We start from the raw sequence: 20111 nt of genomic DNA, 5'->3' as shown, positions 1-20111 counted from the left end.
CAGCACACTGCAATGACTATCAAAAGCCAGATTCTGCGTGGGAGCAGCAACCTCCTCCCACTACACAAGTAGTATAGCGGGATTACGGGAATCCATTTATGATCAAGTACTCTTGATTCACTTGGAAATTTTCTAACAGGACTAAGAAGCCTTGCTGCCTTTTTCTACACATTGGTAGTATTTTGCTGGGATGCTGGCATTTCAATTACAATATTTAATATTCCACAGCTAATGGAAAACTCCATAGGCTTGGTGCAGAGCTCCCTGCCATCTCTGCACCTCCAGTGCCAGAGTGCTGCCCTCTCAACAAAACAATAATGTCTTGGAGAGCAACAGCCATTATCTCCAAGGAAAAGCACCATTCTTCTGTTCATTCCCACTAAAAGAGACATCACAAGAAACACAGCAAAAGGAGACATACAGGAAAAGAGAATCCTGCTTCATTCTCTTATCCTAAGAGCCCATCGTATGTGGAACTCCAAGGGCTTGTCTAGGCAGGGAGACAGACGATAATAACTCTGTAAAAATAACTTCCAGGGAAATGCTTATTCCAAATTAAGGACTTTTTTTTCTCATTTAGATTAATCCACTTCAGAAGATCATGCCATGATAAGCATGTCCCCAGGCAGAGCTGTCCTAGAATAACTACAATACCAACTTTAAATATTCTGCTTTGTTCCTGAATAAATTACCTTTGTTGGCAAACCCTAATTTAAAGCCCTGAAATCAATGGCTCTGTAGATGTATGCAAACTGGACACCAATGAGGATTCATCTTGTCTTGCATGATTCCCGTTTGAAGGCATACTGCAATCTAACACTTCTGCTCTCTTGCGCAGGAATTCAGGACCTCTAGTATACAATTCTAAATGATGAGCGGAGGCATTTTACTGAATTCAAGGAATCTATCATCTGGATAAAACTTACTATATTTTCTGGTAAGTAAAACAAGCAAATGGTTGACATTTAGTTAGCAGACATCTAGAAAACTAAAGTGCAGTAATATAGAAATTGTGGGTTGCAAAACATCATGGGTTACTTGGACTTTCATTATAATCTGTAATGATGATTCACAAATTTGTCTTCTCCAGTTCTTTAGATTTTGAGAAAGTCTTTCTCCTTCAGTGATCTCTAGAACATGGATAGGGAGAAGACTGGGTGGGGAAGGTGGGCACCTGACTGGCATTTAAACTTTTCAGAATCTCTTTCACTTTTATTTATCTGCTTGCTGGCTTCAGTTAAATGAACAATTACTTTAGTTAAACTCTAATCCTAAAATAAATATAAGATGTCAAAAATAATCCTGCACTATGCTGAAAATGTTTCTATAATTAAATGACAGCAAAAAATGGAGGGGCAGAAGATCCACTTACATGCAGTGCTGGGCTTTAGCAATCCATTTTGCCATACTGGTGTATATGCAGGCAGGCAGCATTTATATGCCATGGGTAAGCTATCCCACTGCTATGATTTTCATTAGCATAGGTTCTAGCTGGAATGTTGAAATGCTGTGAAAAATCGCTTTGCGAATACCTAGAAAATAAATGATGGATTCTCTTCTACTGCTTTCTTTTTCTTCCTAAACTCATCGTTCCTTGTTCTCCTTTCATACCCACCTACCATTCTCTTCAGATCTTCATTTCTCTGTTCTCAGTTCACACACTTTCAATTCCACAGAGAGTACACTTGTGCATCAAGAATATTAATGCCAAAGGACCTCCCTAATCCACAACCAATACTCTTCTTCAAGCATTCCCCAAGTTAGGAGGAAAGTGAGAGCCACAAAAAGTCCCTCTAGAAATATATGATTCTACTTTTTTCATGGCAAATGTGCTGGAAAATGTATCTGACCATATCTATCAAAATAATGGTTTGTCAAGTGTCTTTTTTTTTTTTTTTTTTTTGAACAGGTAAAAATCCTGTCCTGGACCTGAATGAAACAGCTTGTTTGGAAGCTACTGAGATATCACAGGTATGAAAACAGCATTCACATTGCCTATTCACAGAGCAAGTCCTGAGAACAAAAGCAAAGAGAATCTGCCAAAAAGAACAGCTATTTAGAAGACAGAAATCAATCGCACCTATGGCAAGGTCCAACAACCTTGTCCTTCATGCCAATGTCACCATTTTTTGGAAATTAGGATTTGAAAGAAAGGGGCAAGCAAGAGGTCAGACCTTTCAAATATAACAATATTTACTAAATAGGTTCTATAGAGACAAGGTCCTTGGTACTATTCCCTAAGCCTAATGAAACTCTGCTAACTCCCAAGCCTATGAGGTTTGTATAATGGACTCAAACATCAGAATTCATGATCAATTATTACATGCATTATCCATACACACACAACACACACAAATTACATGCAGTTGGAAAAATCTTTCTCACACTGGTCAAAAGCTGGCCAAGCTGAATGGCCATTAACATCAGTAGGGCTGGGATTTCATTCCCTGGGGCCCACATGTAGTGCAGCTAACCATGGTGTAAAGCATTTATTGGTGCCTATCTGTATTCTCTGTCTGCCCCACAAAGCTGTTCAAAACAACAGAACATCACATGGTAACTTTCTATGACAGCAGTTTCTACTGTATAGGTTTGTTCTGACCCAGATTTCCAGCGTATAGGATTCTTGTAAGAGTTTCATAATAGTCAGTTCATCACGAGTGCCAGGATCAGGATAGTAAATACTGCACATATTAATAGGAGTATAAAGAATGTGGCCAGTCATAAATCCTGAGAGAGAGAGAAACTCAAACACACAATCACCATCTGAAAATATTCCAGCTTACACACCATTACCTAAAATTGAAGCCACTCTTCTCACCATATATGATTGCAAGATTGAAAATTACAGCCATTAAAGTTACTTTACTAAATATCATTTCACAAATGATAAGCAGTTTACCTTTTAATTGTATTATCTTCCCCCTCATTACCAGTATTTGTTTCTACCCCTCTGCTGGAGATTTCTATTATAAGCATCTTATACATAACACCTAAATATGAGTGGGATGCATCTCTCCAACTCATTTGCGAAACAGTACAAGAATATAATTTAAAAAGAAACAGAAAAAAACTATTAATTTTAGATCCTTATCCCAATCATTGGTATTTCAGTCACTACAAACTCAAAATCATCTCTTCTTTTGACTGGAAACATATATATAAGAAGCCTTTCTATTACAAAGGTTAACTTAGCAAACTAACCAAGAGATTTTACACTGCAGCAGTAGCCTGGTGCCAAGTATAATCCTTTATCAGGAATTAAAGGCTGTAAGTAACTATAGTCTTCTGTTTCAGAATATTGAGGCTAATCTTTAACTGAATCAGTTGACCTAAAACGTCTATATTGGGCCACATGTCTTTCACGAGAAACAGATTATGCATTTGGAGGAGTTTGTACTCTTAAAATACAGGGACTGTTTTACGCCCATCTGCTGCATATTAGGAATTTCTGACCACCTTCTATCCCAGTTTACTTGGCCCAGCTCATTTTCCCTAGGTCACTAGTTCATGATCAGTGCAGCAAGGAGGTTCAGTAGCCTAGGCGGAATTTAATGGAAGAGAATTCACCATAAGATTAATGCACAGGACGGGCCATACAGTTCTAATATCACAGTGGCTGTCTCCTTATTGCCTGGAGTTACATCAAGACTCAATTTAGCGTCATGACTTTCAGATGTTTCTCTGTAGAATTATTTTGGTTTTCAATGGAAAATAGCTTGGATCCTTTCAGTCTTCCTCTCCCAGATGTACTGTGACTTCATCCTCAAACATGTATTTAGGGCCCTATGCCTACGGGAATCTAAATATCGTTTTCAAGCACTACTTAAAATACTAGTTTCCCAACAGTACCTTAATAATCCATCACCAACTTGAACAACCGCATAGCAACTTCCTCAATACAACACACAAAAAATAAAATACAAAACGAAATTCAAATTGAAACAGAAATTTCAGGTAAAGTAAACATTTTTATTCTTAATTTAATCGCACATTAACTTTTAAGAGTTCAACCGTTCCTCCCGAGGAAATGGAGTTTGTTTATTCCTCTGTTAGGATTTCCTATGGAATGCAAAACTCTGAGCGCTGCAATAATACACCAGATTCACAGCCAAAAACACATGACCAGCTTCAACAGGCACCCATTCAAGCAGAGGATTTCCCTTACTGTGTGATTGCAGCAAAAAGCCCAGGGCAGCCCCTTGTTTAATGATCTCAGGAGACCTCTTTATTTGATGCAAAGAGCAGAGGAGCTTTCATTGCTTGAATCACCAGAAGTTTTGCTAATGGACTCAGCAATGGAGATATCGGTTGATGGTTTTATCTGCTTCTTTGTGGATTCTACAAGGATTTCGGGGGAGATTTAGTTTTATCATTTTCACAAAAATTATGATTAATCAGTACAAAAAAAACATGAGTAGAACTCCTACCCTTACACTGAATTTCTTCAGGTAAATAATATCTCTAGGTGTATATCAAAATGCTAAATTCATTTGCATTTCATTGTCAGTAGTATACTCATTTGCTATTCACAGAAATGTCACATACTCCTAGAACTTTCTAGGCATTTTAGCCTAATTCTGCATCCACCAGCAGGCACACAGAGCCCGCCTCAGCTCCTGGGTGAGCCCAGGGGGCTTTCCCTACTCATTGCAATTAGAGCAGCATTTGCCCTTCCAAATACATCTGAACCGTTTCTCTTGTATCACAGGCTCTTCTGAAGGCAGGAAATAGCTGATGATGCCCTGTAAGTACCACAGGCCTGAAATTGCTCAAAGATTTCTCAGTAATTCAATATAGCAAATAGGAGACACAAAACTTCAACTCAAGCAGCTCAAGTTTGGCAAAATTATAAACTATTGAAATCTGAGCCACAAAATAAGCAGGGTTTGGCTCTTTTAAACAAAGGTATCATAACCAGCTCTGTCTATACTTCCTAACCACAGCCAGGCAGAAGTGCACCACTTCTTTATTAAAAAATTATATGCAAGGACTATACTTCTGTGTCTTTCTGTGCTACTTTTTTGGATGGAGTATCATTTAGTACTGCTCAAAAACACCCAGCTGTAAATATTGATGACATTTCTGGCAAGTAGGAAATTACTAATATCTGACTTATTTTAAAACCTTTACAAGCAACATACTTTTAAAACAGTAAAAAATTAAATAAAAACAACACTTTTTTACAACAGTAAAAATTAAATTTAAATTTAATACACAGATTTGTTCGCTTACAGTACCATCAATCAAATAGATTGGTAAAATATGAGTAGAAACCTCAGCACTTTCTTGGCACTATGTACTGACTCTGTTCCATTAAGGAAATTTTATTACATTTTCCTACTCTAAAATTCAGAGGCTTAATTCTCATCTCACTACCTCTTGTTTCAATCAAAAATATGATGAAGTCCAGGGACTTCTCCAAGACAAAACATGAGGAAGGGAAATAAGAATCGGACCCCACATCCTCATCCTTCCCCTTGAGACATGAGCAGAGATTACTCCTACCATGGAAAAATGCTCCTAGCAAATATAAGACTTTGCTGCTACCCCTGAGACCCATTATATCCACATACTGGTGGCTACAGACCTTTCCCTGGATAATTTACTGTGGAACAAGGCAAGCACCAGGGGCAAAACAGACTAAATGGGTCACATTTCACATTACAGGGTAGGTTAGTGACATATGCATCAGAGAAAGAACCTTCAAAAGTCCATCCAGATGTGGAAACAGCCTCATGATATCTTGCAGATACTTTGTGTATAGACTCTTTTGAAAACTTAACAGCTGGTGAAGGTTGGTAGAAACTCTGTAGAGAAGCAGAGGACAGGAGGCACACAAAGGCAGTAACAACCTAAGCCCAGATCTACACTAGAAACATCTGTAGATATAATAAAACATCAGCTAGGGGACATGAATCTTTATCATTCTTACACTAACAAAAAGTCTTTTCTACACACCTAGATGTAAATATATCTACAAAAACTTCTCTTGCTCAATCCTTACCAAACTCTTACTCATTTTCCACATCCCAGCTCTTGTTCTCTGTACCGGGAGAGCTGATGATGTAGTGAAACATCTACGTGCCTACTTATGGAGGCTATGCTCATCTTTCTAAGTAGAGCGACAGTACATCTAACAGAGTTTTACCTCTGCAGGGGTGGGATAAGCAAGGAGAGGCAGCACGGAGGTTCCCCGAAAGTTCTTGGAGAAGGCTATCCCATGCCACAATCCCATGCTATATATCTTGTTCTCCTCATGCTTTATTTCCTCTGTTTTACTCTGGCCCAAGAGAATATGTTCGTAAACCCCAGAAGCGAATAAGCACTTATGGAAAAATAGGAGGTTCAAACTCTAGAGCACTGAGGTCAATCACAGTATCTTTGACTTATCGCATGTCTTTCTGGAGCATAGAGTCATGATCACTTTTTCAAAGGCAAGCACGCATATATTTGCACATGAAAAGAGGTGCAGGTGCCTACTCTATGCATATAAATAACATAATTGTGCCTTTAAATTAGGCCTTGATGATTTACACATTTTACAACTATAGCTATCCACTCTGTATATGCAAACATGGTAACTGTACATGTGCTAGGAGAGGCACAGAGTGACTAGTAGCTGGTGCAGGGTGGTGGCCAAGTTTCCGCGTTTTGGGGCTATTTGGATCATAGCAGCCTATACCAACAGAAGATGATGATGCTCCTCAAGGGGGTAGTCTCTCTTTCCATCCTCTCTCCCCAGGGCACCTTCCTATCATTTTCCCTGAACTGGCTTTCAGGTGTGACCCTGTAACAAGCCAGATGAGCAAGCCAACTCACCCAGAAACTGCTCCTAGGAAATGAAACACACAGAGGGCTTGTTTCCAGGAATGCAGCTGCTCACATAATGGGCAAAAAGGTTCAGCTCGCAAGCAGGCAGGGGACATAGGACAGCCCTTTGCAGCAGATGGGGACATTTGGGGCAGTTTATACCACCCAGGAATCCTTATCCTGAGATTCCTATTCTTTTCCATCCTGAAACAAAAATAGGATTTATAATTAAATGAAACTATCCCTTACACAACATTCATCCTGGGCCATACAAATCATTTCAGTCTAAATTGGGACTGCTTGTTTGCTTTATCTTCGCATAAAACAAGAAAAATCTAATCACTTCCAAGTGATAAGATTAAGATACTTGGGGCTTTTCACCTAAGTCAAAGTTAATTCAAAATCAATGTGCTTCTATAAAATGACATATTATCAGGGATTTTCTGAGAGAAATGTTTTCTGAATATTTCTAATTCTGCTATTAACCAACAAGGGCACCGTGTTCCTCACTGACGAAATGAGTACAGAATGCTTTCTTCTCCGTGATATTGACAGGGTTCATTAATATTTAAATAAGAGTTTTTAGATCCTCAGATGAGAAGTATAATCTGTAGTAAAAAGATATTATTCAAATAATTTGAACTTAATAATCTTTTGATGGAGATTGCTTAAACCGGCATTTCTTTCCCAGCTCCCCACTGAGCTCACATAGGCTTAAGTCAAAGTCAATTACAGGTACCAATACTCGGAAAGAAAGAGAGACATCTTTTACCTCCACGAAATGTGTGGGAGCAGAACAGCTTTCTTGAGAAGCAGAGTGAAAAATTATATTGCTAAAATAACAGGAACTTCTCTATTACATACAGGCGCAAACTGTACCTATGTAATTGGAGGAGGGGGGAAGTCACACTGGGGATAATAAATGTGTTTAAGGTAATTCTCAATCAAACAAAAATCTATGGCTTCAATCACCATTTGTGCATTTCAAGTGAATAAAAAATGCTTTTGGAAGTATTTTTGTACTTAAGCTTTAGAATTCAAACATGCATATATTTATTTTTTATTCACATATCTCTCAGGGACATAGAACAATGGGATTTTCCGTTGTCTAAGCTCTGAGCCCTGCTTTATGACAATTAACAGAATTTACAATTGTAATGCATTCTTGTACCTTGCCTAAGAGAAATAACCTTCGTTATATAAATGTCTATTTAAAACAGCATGCCAAGCACCAAAACATTAGAAGAGGGGATAAAAGCTGAGCAAGTGCTTGAAGTAATCAGATAAAACTCCTTTCTTTCAGAGTCCTCTCCAACTCAAAAATGAGGAATCTGTTCCACTCAGCCTAAAAATATAATGTGTGTCTTTCATGCTTGACCGAAAAAAAAAAAATCCCAATGGGCAGTGAAGCTCCTTTCTGTGTGGAGGGCTAAAGCACATTTGTGAATATAACCCACAATCAGGTTTTCTTAAATATACTACTCTTGATCCACAACCAATCTCCCACTTAGTGACCAAGGGAGGATTATTCAAAACTCAAACAGAGAGCTTAGCCCATTGCTTACAGCCAGTCTTGTACAGTTCACCTTACCTAATTTTACGCTCGTAGAAGTTTGACACCTAACCTAAACTTATCTTTTAGGATCCTTTTATTACCCAGAAAGAGAGACAAGTGCCCTTAAAGGGTAGTTAATTCTACCTCTTTTGAATTTATCTTCTGGGATGGGATGCACCCTCTGCAGGTGCTCCTTTCTCTTAACTATAGAGGGAGCTCAGGACAATTAGCTCAGACTAGACACCAAACCTTTAGACGCTGTAACAAATCTCATCCTTTGTCAAGAAACTGATGGCTGATTTCAATATCAGTCACAAAGAAAAGATATATCAAGATTTTTCTGATACTTATTTAATATCAGTTTGACCATATTCCCTCATTCACTTACACAATTGCAACAATTAAGCATACAAATCACACACTCAAAGTCTTCAGGTTGGACTGGCACTTGACGTTTGAGATGTTTCAACAAACAATATTATCCTGACCTCATTTTGAATGTACAATCATATCAGACATTCTGTTTTTACTTTATCTTTAGGCTTTAGCAACTACTTCCCATTCTGATAACTGTGGACAGCTAAACTTCCTATGAATCGATCCTCAGACAATATCGATCAGCTCAGCAACACATCACTGTACTGGTAGCACTTGGTTCAAACTTAAGCACAAATATCCTGGAAGGTCAGATCTTAATTAAAAGCTAAATATTTTAGAATAAACTTTCAAAGCAATTTTTGATTTCTCTTTGCGGGCATGCCTATGATTTGACTTCTAGCAGCACACTTTCTTTGTGCTAAATTACCAGCTAACTTCTGTGGAAAGTCAGTTGAACATATAGCGGTTTGGAGTCTAAAGAGAACTTAAGAACCCTAACACCAGAGATTTATGACATGAAATCCCTAGTTACTCTACGTAATGTTGTAAAATAAAAGAGAATATTCTGATGAGAAGACAGGCATCTAAATGAGAAACTGAGTTCTAGCCAAGGGAAAATCTTAAATCAAACTGCAGAATATAAAGAACCTGAAAAGATCATTTAATTTTATTGTTTTTCCAGATTCCTGGGCTAGATATTAAACTAATGCAAGACATTGGATCTGATGGTCCACACTGCGGAGTCAAATAGAAAAAGACCTGATTAAGTAAAATTTTCATTCCTTTGACACTTCAAAATAAGAGTTGTGTGCATCAGACTCTCTCTATTACACAAGCTGCTCATTACATTATTTTAGCATCTGAATACTGTTTGTCTTTAATCAGATATGACAGCCAGTTAGGCAGCAAGCTCTGCAACCCCATAATGTTGAGTTTCAAGGTTTAATAGACTACGCAACCTCACCCACCTTGTCTGGCTGTGTCACATCTTCTGGCTAGGAAATGTTTCTCTGCTAGCTTTGTACAAAGAGCAGATAGGCAAGTTTTATACACATAGAACCTGTACGTTGAATGACATGAAACTGAAGTCCTTGAGGATGGACACAGAATTTAGACCTTCCTGAATCACCACGTTCCACCACCAGGACAGAGGAACAGAAAGGAAATCAGCAGTGTGATGTGCACGCTTCACTGTGTCAGCAGTCACGAATTACACCACCCCACCCTGCTGTGAGATGAATATCTTTTGAGCCAGTCCCCTTTAAATCTAATCTTTTTATTTATGGCTATGCGCAAGCAGAACCGAAGTATTTAAGCAACCCATCACTGCAACCTGAGGTGATAAGAGGCCTTGGTAACAGCTAGACACCTTTCTTGTTAAAGAAATAATATTCTTGTTAAAGAAGCATTGATTGAAACTGGTCCCAGTGGAACAGCTGTCCTGAGCCATCCCTTGTATTCACAGAGACTGAACATCAACCTATCCACTTCTACAAGGACCAGAATAAGGCAAGCAACCCCTCCCTTATTTCTCTTCCTACAGTGTGTTTCTAAGGACATAAGAAGGGCTTTTTGGTCCACTCACAGAGAGCAAGAAGGGCTAGAAGCAGTAGAGGTTCAGTGATGAACACAGTGGGCAACCCATCTCTGCAGGCACCTGGCGAACTCAGAGAATCACATCGTTTTTGTATGGGTCCCTTTAGCCTGTTCTAAAGCAAGGGTACAGGCTTCTGCTAAGTTCTATAGGACGATTACAATTACATATGGGTCCTGCCTATTGATTTGAATCAGACAGTCCACAGGAAGACTCAGTTCTGGCCCATGTCTTTGCTGAATGTTTCTGCCCGAGAGAGTCAAAGGCAATTGTCTTTCATAAGCATGCACATGAAGCCATATGCCTGCAACCGAGGATAGGGTTTGACAATTAAATGGGTCAATGAACGAAAGCAACCTTCAAACATGCATGCAAATAAATCTGTACTCGCAACTAGACGTGATGGCTTCAAAAGCAGTATTTACATGTTGAAGCATTTGGAGATCTGGGGCATAGCTTGCACTTTATCTGCAAAGAAAATAGCTTCCCTAATTTATCTTCAACCCTTAGGAAAAATGCAAGGGGAAAAAAACATGCATGAATGACGCACAACTTCGTCTTTCTTATGAATCTACTGGAATTGTCTTTTCAAAGCAATATCCATAGCCCAGTCTCTGTTTGATAATTGCTTTTTGGTTCTTCTTTGTAATTGCCTTTGTTTCTGTTGCTTAAAAGTGCAAGAAAGGTCTTTCCTCACAAAAGAAGAGCCAACACAGTTTGAAATGAAAGGCTGACACATTGCCTTGAATGACAAACTAAAGTCACGCGCCTCATACATACATTTAGAGATGAAAGCTGTTTACGTATACCAGTCAGACAGAAAGCAATTTCCTCATAATCACATTACCTTTTTACCTCAAAGTACAAATAGTATTATTCACAGCCTTACAAACAGATAAAACCAAAAGGTTCTCCAATATCCCTTCTCTTTTGAAAAAAATTTCAAGTAGGAGATATTCTAAAATAGCCCAGCAGCTGTTATGGACTGACCTGACCCACCTGCCTCATTTCCAAACTCAGATGCAGCCAGATTACTCTGTGCAGGGGGGAAGAAACCCATCCTCCCTGAGAGAAGACCACTTCAGGCCTCCTGTGCTGATGTTTAGACTAACCACATTCTTTATTTTTGCTCTCTCCTTTCCCCTTTCCAATCTCTCCCCACCCATATGCATAGACAAAGCAGGGAGGCAAGCAGGGAAAAAATGGGAAAGTAAAACTTTGGTTTTCTCCTTCTACCTACCCTGTGTAAGGGCTGGAGAGGGAGGCCCTGGTGCTTTCTAGAGCTACAGCAGGGACAGCAGAAATTAGGTAACATTTCTTTTCTCCGAGCTGGGCCTGATGGTAAGAGCTAGGTTGAAGAGCTTGGTGTGCAAAGAAAAGCTTTCTGTAATACTTCTGGGTACAGCTTTATCAGAATATCTACATTAAATTGGAATGTGATGACATAGCTCCTGCAAACGGCATAGGAAAAAACTACCAAGATTATTAGAAGAAAAGTGGCTCTCAAAAATATGGATTTCTGAAATGATTTATATGCTCCCAAGTTAACATTTTGTCCTTCACCCTTACACACATGGGGAGCCACATTTCTTGAATTTTGAAAAATGTTCCGAGTCCCAGTTTTTGCCATTTAAAAGATACCACAGTGTTTGACCTTTAAAACATTTCACAACTCACAAGTCAGTTTCAATAATTCAAAATATTATATTTGACTCCAAACAAAAACCAGTTTTTCACAGCAGTCTTACCCAACTACAACGGTGATGACAGTTTGTTTCAAGAGTTTTCTCTGAAGAAGAGACAACTGCCAAACAGCTTGGCCATCTGACCTTCTAAAGAACTCCTACGCATTCTTATCCTGCCTCCCTTCCAAACCATATCAAATAGTTTTGCATTGCAAATTTCAAGAACCGTTTCCACCTCTTCCCATTTCCACTGCTCTTGTCCCCATTCTGTGTTCCACAAACAGACTGGGAGAATGCTTGAGGCTAGGAATATCCTTTGAAACACACTCAGAGGTAAGTATCAAAGGTGTTTTTAAATGTAAATTTTAAACTCAGGTATTATGGCTTTAATTCTCATACATCCACTCAGGAGCAGAGGCATTGACCAGAACTTCAACAGTTGTCCTCCAAACCTGGGAGAGCTGAGTGAGTGAAACAGGGAGCCACATTCAGAAGAACCTCTGAGACTGAAGAAGCTTCTACTTCAGCGAGACACCCCCCGGGGCCACGTATAAGGATGGCAGGAGTGCACATACAGGGAGAGCCTTGTTATCAGAAGGAGCCATGCTATTTCTCCCCATTTCTCCTCAATACTTTCATGAAATAGAAACATAGGGTAATAAGTTCACTTCGTTCTAGCTCTAATCTAATGACAGATAACTTCTATGATTGGAATATAAAAATAAAGGAAAACCTGAAGTGTTTGTGGAAGTAAACCCTGGGTTACCTCCAGTTCTTGCATTTGACTTAGAACAACTGTGTTTTTGTCTCTCTTCTTCAATATTTACACTAACGAAGTCACCCAAATTAAAATTAAACTTCATTGTCAGCAAATGAAATATAAAATCCTCTAAACAGTACTGAACTAATTATCATCCTCTCGAGCATGTCAGTGCCTAATACGTTACAAACAAAACCCAACTGCACAGTGTACTGGTGCTTCTGGAATGAAATGAATTAGAATAAGCGGCTTTCAGGAGGCTGATTTCTGCATTCCCTGCAATTCGGAACTGCAGAAGTTGGCAGCCTTGTGGGCACATACATCTATTGGCTTGCCGCAAACTACTACGTTTCCATCTGTTTTAAAAAGCTTCAGCTGACCTACATTTTATGTTATGGATTAGCTGAAGCTTATAGAGTAACTTGCAAAAAGCTTGACTCTTGCTGCTAACCATATACCCTAAGCAATGAAATATTTTATCAGTAATATGTTCCATGTAAAGATGAGAGTTTTCAAGAGGAAAAATTTGGGGGCGTTTCATATGCAAAATAGAAATAGTCATTGGACACACACGCTTATATTGTAATATAAATATCATAAACTGATGATTATCTTTTCTTTAGCATACTAAGACTGTATTGTAACATACACATGAAAATTATTTGAAGCTAAAAAACAACAGGACATGCAAAATGAGGCATCAGATTCATTAGTCATTTTGGAAAGCTTATTTTTCTAAATTATCTACAAAATGATCGGTAAGTCATTTCTGGCAAGTCAGAAAGCAAGAACTCATTTCAGAAAAGTATGATTTCCATTTCAAGTTTCCATTTTCTTTTTATTTTGCAGCAGAGAAAAAACTCAATCCTGAATTCTGGTGAAGGATCTTTTGTTTAGTGGGGTTTTTTTACAAAACAACAACATGTCACTCCAGAAGCCAGTGGTCTGGAGCGGTCTTGTACACTGATACAGAGGCGAACCAAGTCTAAGTCCTTGAGTCAGATTAAGAACTACAGCTTGAGTCTCTTAAATTTCTCAAATGCCCTGGTCAGCAGAGGGACCGAATTTTCTGTCTTTCTCTTCCTAACTAGAAAGTCCTGGACTTGACAAAAGTAGTCAGAAAAAATTGCAAGAACCAACATGTTTCTACCCTGATGCATTACCATTTTCCAACAAAAAAGAGGATATTGAAAATTCCCAGATGAACTTTCATTATAGGCTTATCAGAAGACCCTCTGTGTCAACAGTCCTTTTGCTCATACTTTATATCGGCCAACTCCTCGGTAACACCCATAACTTCTTTTCATTCTTTTTGTCCTTTACGACCCAGCTATTCAATTGTTCAATGAGAAGGAAAGGGGTAAGCTATGGACAAGCTTAGGTTGGATGTTGGCTGACCCAGCTGGTCTATTAGAATAGGAAAAATGTGATAGTGAAAGCAGATGCTTCCTCCACAAATCACAAGCCTATCAACAGAAATCAATTATGTTAACAGTTTGAGGACTGATGTTCATCACTAGTAAGACAGGCTCACATAAACACTGTTGGTCTTCTCATACCCTTCTAATTGCATGTCCCTGTAAACCATATTCCAAAATATAGTTGTTTTTCCAAAGTCAAGACAGCACATTTCCATTTTTTTCTCATCATCAACTAAAGTGACAATGCCATTTCAGAAAAATGTCAGTTGGATACCTTACTAGAAAATGAAGCTTGACTTGTCTCTTGAGATTTCTTTATTCTCTTATTGCATGACTTTTGTATGACTTGTTTATCTACATTTAGTATACTTTCTTCTATGACCTACTTATCCATACCACCTGTTAACAGCTGTACACCAGAAGAGAAGAAGGTGATAAGAGTCCAGGCTCCTTACGTGGTTTTCCTTACAAATACTATCATTTTAAATGAAACTACGAAAAGACATAGTTAAAACAATATCCATGTCACTTCCAACCACAGGCTTTGATCCTAAAAACCACATGCTCTCACCAGACTACATTCTCAGCTCTTGTAACGCAACAGAGCTCCACCAAAATCAGTAAAGCAGCACGGGTTTATGCTAGTTCAGTAGCTGACACAAGGCTGAGGGATTAAAAGCAGGGATGACAATCTAGATACACAGCAATCTTCCAAGATTCATAGAAGGCAGACACCTTCCATGTAATAAATACAGACATATAAGGAACTGAAAATCTCAGGGTGGGATTTATCTTAACCAGCTGCAAATATCTAGAATGCAAACATCTGCATCTGAGTTATTCATCCTAGTAAATGTGAGAAAGAGACACTTGTTAGGCTTATTTGGGATAAGATGAATCACAGCCTATACTTTCCTGACTCTGTCAGTGAAATCTCCTTTGTATATAAAGAAAGCCTAGGTTGTTGCCTAACTTGGACAGAAACTCCTACATGGTACAAGTCTACGTTTACTCAGATGAATCTGACTGACAATGTGTCCCTCAGGGCTATGAGGTACCTAAGGGAAAATGTGGTCCACTGTCTTTTAGGTATAACTACACAAGTAATTAAATTTTTAAAAATGTCTAGTATACCTAAGTGCAATTTAAAATCCCATTGTGAGATGAGCAGCTTCATTACACACAGCAATCTAGCTATTGCAGTTTACCTGGCTACACACATCCCTTATAGGGGCAACGTATTTGTTGTGATAGCAGAGATGCACAAGTTCCAAGTTTTCATGGCAAATTTTTCTAACTGTATGTGACAAAACAAGGGCAAGTAATGCCACTTGTAACCTGTGTGCAAAAGGAAAAATATGCAAGCCTCTAATATTCTTGATTTCAATGCTAGCTAAATGTTTGTGAATATTATGTGTAAGTGCGGAATACACCACCTGTGTTTTTTTTTCTTTTTGCCAATAAGTGAGATTCCATTATGCTGACAGAATAGGGGTTGCAACAATTTGGGTAATGGCACAAGTACAGAACATTGTTCTGTCATCAGATCACAACATTTTGAAAATATTACTACTTTTTAAAATTTCTGTATGTGCATGTTAAAACTGAGTCACCACTCCAATTCCAGTGAAAACCTCAGCAAAACCCAACACACTACTTTTAACTTCTACTTCCCTCTAACAGATGAGTTTCCACTTACATATTTGTAATATTTGTAAAAGTTCTTTTGGATTTTTACAATTATTTTTGCTACCACAGGAGCGTCTACATGCTTTGGTCAGATTCATGGTCCCATAATCTTAGTCAACTGACATCAAATACATAAGATTAAGATCTTGGAGCAGGGACAGAATCTGTTCTACTCTATTCTTCTCTAATACACTCTCCACTTATTTGCTGATTATAAATTGTCCCTATAGAATGAAAGGGTCTGCTACAGAATTTTCTCCTGTGGTGATCCAAAGCACTGATGTAAGACTCTTCTAGGTGAAGAAAGTAAAGGTCACACTAGGATTAGTTTCACATAGGGAGAAAAGTTCAAAATTTAATCAAACCTGCAGGTCAGCTTTGCCTACAAAAATCTCACCATTACCTTAAAAGAATCCTTGGGGAAACCACACAAGACATGCTGTTCTAGAGAGATGATGGCTGAACCTGAACTAGGAAGTCATTTGGAACCAAAACCACAGAATCTGGCATGAGTCCCAGCATATACAGACCCTGAGAATGGGACCTGTAATTTGTGCAACAAGAGCCCCAGCTGCAGTACCTCCATATACTTGAACCATCTGGCCATTTGGACATTTTCTGCAATAAGGCAAAGCAACTGCTGGATGACACAGTCCTTGTTCAGGCAAAGGAACAATTCATGGCTCCCTCCTATTCCTTCTCCCTCTAGTCTATCTGAATCATGGCCCCAAGTCCCTGCTAAAGGCTCTCTGTGTCTGAAAGAAAGTAGCATGGGTGATACTAAACCAGCAGATTCTCTCCTGAAGGGTCTGATCCACTGACTTCTAGCAGATCTGTTCGGCCTCTGAACCACCAGCCCAAGGACAGCAAAGACAAGGGTACCCCATGGGGGTCATCCAAGATTCAGTGGTTCAGAGGGCAGAAGTCTCTCCAAATGCAATGCGTAAGGAGAAGATGCAACTGCCTTTGGGGAGGTTTACATTTGTCACTCTTGCAAAGTTGCAAAGAAAATGGTGTAGGTGGACAAGCAAAGACTGCTCTTCTCAAAGGCTTCCTCCTGAAATTGGTGCCTACGCTCTAATACTGACTAAGCTGTAGAGCTTTGCTTCTGATCTAATTAGATAATGATACGCGATTCAAAAGAAGAGGTTAATCTTAACTTGATCTTCAATCTCCTTTCCCTGTGTACAGTTGTAAATACCCTGAAAGCATTTGGACTCACTTCTTCCTGGGTGCTTCAGTATCAGCACCTGCACAGAACGGCTACGGATATGGATAATGAGGGGAACTGGAAAAGAGGGGAGGAGGGACACATAGACAATCTTTTAAAATGCGTTAGTCAATTCACACAAACCAGGGGTATACTAGTGCCAGTACAGCTAGCACAAAAGACAATGACAGTCACATGGCTCTCACCATCCCTATCCCGCTCCCTTCATGCCTATGAAGAAGAGATCACGGAGGACTCCTGCTCGTATCTCTCAGCTTTGCCGGGGGTCCAGAGTACGCAGAGTGGATCTTCTCAAGCCTGATCACCACCAGACAACATCCTCATCAGCCCTTTCCCTTCCCCACAACTGAGATACTTGGAGAAGGAGAATGCAGCCGCACAGGAGTGCAGGCATCCATTCTGAGCACAGAGCTATTTCTGGAAAGTGCCTTCATTTGCAGACCTCAGGTGCTCACCCAGGCACTGTCAGCTCTGTCATCTGCCCCCTCAAGTGTAGTCAAGGGACATTTCTAGTCCCCAAGAAAATCAGCTAGAAAAATCTCTACTAGATTCTCACTCTTTGCACTACTGTCAGCGCATTTTGCAAATCAAAGTGCACGCTCCCATCAGCTGACATTAAACCTTAGCATTTTCCTTCTGTACCCCAAGACACAGCTCCTGCCAGTTCTCTGTCACTGGCAAATCATTACTCAAACAAAGAGAAGCAGAACACATTTATCTAGGATATAGGCAGGCTCTCCTTTACACCCAGCAGGAAAGTGAGGTGCAATCACGCTCAGATTAATACAAAAGGAATTCAGATAACAATGTTGGCAGCTGTAAACAGAGAGGCCAAATTGTCCAAACGTATGAATTGGGCTTGATATACACAAGGGCGACAACCCATTCTCCCTTGTAACTCCTCAAAAAAACAGGAACAAACAAAATATAAGCAATCTGATTACAAGAGAAATTACCGAGAGCAGAAAATTACTCAACTTATGTAATACAATAAGCTCCTGTTGAAAAGAATCAGTAAAATGACTTTTTTATACCTTTCTTTACACCAACAACATTCAGATGGATTAAAAAAGCTCCCATTTTTTTGCAGTCATTTCTCCTGCTATTTCACCTTATTATGCTGTTAATCCAGTAGCAACAGACTTGAACCACTTCTAAGCAACCAATACTCTTTTCCTTCTCATTAAAAAAAAATCAGGTTACTATTTCTTTTCTTTCCTATAATTATACCACATTGTCACTACAAAGTAGGAGAAATATACACCTCTATAAAATGTTATCGTCAAAATATTTGTTAGAGTGAAATATAGCCAGATTTTGTACATAAATAAATACACCTGTGTAGATAGGCATAGGTGCATATACATAAAAACAGAATAATAAGAATGTATACATATACACACTCTCTCATATTTACACATATTCATACAGATGTTGGATGTATTTATATATATTTACACATGGTATAGAACATTAATGTATTTTTACATATAAAGATAATAAACATACGACATGCTCACAGAACAATAAAATGAAAACTTAGAAGTCTTGGTAAGAAGCCAAAACATTATTCCTGGCACTCTGAAACAGGGGGCCTGTCTGAGGCTCTGAGACATGCCTATGTGCCATGTTCTGTGTTGACACATTTCCACCGCCATATAAATATGCATCGCTCTGCTTCATCTGTAATACTTATCATCTGAACAGGAGCTGGAACACAAGTCAGAACAAGCTTGGTTAGGTTAAATCTGTGGGCGATGGAAAGGAGGGCAAAAGAGAAGGACTTTGTCTTTCACCACCTTGGTATTTAAAACTCTAGTCTGGTCCTAACACTGTATTTCTTGACATTCAACAGACAACGCTTCCATATTTAGCATAAACAATATTAGCCTCTGTATTTTGAGAAGGCACTTTTAAGCATTACACTACATTTACGAGTGAATAAAAAGTGTCTTTTAGGTAGCAGGCCACATTCTTCCCTGAGCAAGCTTTATTAATTTCAGTGCATTTATATCAGGGATGAATTTGGTCCAAAATTTTCTACTATAGGATGAAACTCCTGGCAGACTATCAAGTATCTATTCATTGGGTAAACTCTATCCATTATGTTATTGCTGTGATTTTAAGATTTGTTTGACCCTGTACTTTTAAAGGAGTATAGTATGAATGTCTGAATTGAGTCATGGCATTGTTTCCCAAATTAGTACTGTAGGATGTACAACACTTTTTGCCCTAATTCATTTTGCCCAGGAAAGTTTATTTCCACTATTTAACACCTGTCAATAAGAACCAAAAACAGAGCATTACAATGCTGCAGCCACGTCCTATATGGCAAGGCCTGCTTTATTCTATTTAAAATTTTTTGTATAATGTATATGCAGAGTAGGGTACATGGGATTCAGGAGACTGACACTCATGCTTCTGTGTGGAAGATAAAGAATAAGTATGGTAAGGGGTATTATGCATATTATGGAGTTCCATCTTTCTTTTTGTGGCCCTAGGTGTTATACTATTACTGGAAAAGACATAATCACTCTCTATGAACACACAGTCTTACCATAATCTCAGAGTTCAGGGACTTGTCACTGCTTCAGGTAATATATTTCTCCTTGAGGTTTTTGCATCATTGTTTTCCTGGACAGGAAATCAAATAGCCAGCCTTCTTCAGGAATGCCCGTCAACTTCCTCTGTCTATTTTTAATATAGCAACTCACACACATAGTCATAACGCAGGCTTAAAGACAGCAGAACCTGATTTATTATAATTACAAATGACAGCAGCTCTGTTCGCTGTTTGCACTTACTCATAGCTTTCCCCAAACTTTCACATGTAGGGGTGAAAATGTGCAGGTGTGAGTTACAATTCAATGATGATTTAAATCGTGGGGAAATTTTCCACCAACTTCAACGAGTTATTGGCCAGGTACATTACTTCATTTATTTTTAATCAGGAAGTTCAGTAAAATCAAATCTGCCAAACAGGTG

At 38.9% G+C, this 20111-nt stretch overlaps 1 protein-coding gene across 3 annotated transcripts in view; it reads right to left on the bottom strand.

Moving 5' to 3' along the window:
- Positions 1 to 20111, bottom strand: part of ABCG1 (ATP binding cassette subfamily G member 1) — a 67415-nt gene that overhangs the window by 28911 nt on the left and 18393 nt on the right. The gene's annotated exons all lie outside the window — the stretch shown is intronic.

The sequence above is a fragment of the Struthio camelus genome, chromosome 1, assembly GCF_040807025.1.
Source record: "Struthio camelus isolate bStrCam1 chromosome 1, bStrCam1.hap1, whole genome shotgun sequence".
In the NCBI taxonomy this organism is placed as follows: domain Eukaryota; kingdom Metazoa; phylum Chordata; class Aves; order Struthioniformes; family Struthionidae; genus Struthio; species Struthio camelus.
The sequence above is the reverse complement of the archived record's forward strand: the minus strand, read 5'-3'. Positions and strand labels throughout refer to the sequence as shown.